This window comes from Haplochromis burtoni, unplaced genomic scaffold (genome assembly GCF_018398535.1).
Source record: "Haplochromis burtoni strain Fernald_Lab_line unplaced genomic scaffold, NCSU_Asbu1 Contig_68, whole genome shotgun sequence".
In the NCBI taxonomy this organism is placed as follows: domain Eukaryota; kingdom Metazoa; phylum Chordata; class Actinopteri; order Cichliformes; family Cichlidae; genus Haplochromis; species Haplochromis burtoni.
The window spans coordinates 1838231-1838664 of record NW_024582429.1 but is presented as its reverse complement, the minus strand read 5'-3'; positions in this window follow the sequence as shown (position 1 = coordinate 1838664).

Below are 434 nucleotides of genomic sequence, written 5' to 3'. Positions count from 1 at the left end.
ATCTAATGTAATAAGTGTAGTTTACACACATCGATCCAAGTGACGCCCATTTAGGGGATTTTATCTCAGTCACTATAAAACTCCCATGTGTCATGGGTCTCATCACGTCAAAGTCACCCCACTCCATGTAATTGGTAATCAAAACATCGTTTCCAGTAAAGACGCGGCTAAAGCTAAAGCTACTTTGTCTCTAGTGCATGAAAGTCGTTAATAGAAATACAATAAAAGCACAACTCAGATGGAAACTAGCCCGGCTGGGACGCCAGTGCAGGAGGACAGCACTTAATGATTCTTCTTAATGAGACCTCACAGAATCAAGAATAGATTATTTAGAGACAGACTGATTTAACTATTGATTGATTATTGATTTGCATTTATAACTGTTGTTGTTAACTTCTGCAAATTTTAAATAAAGCTTCTTCATTAAAAGTCAA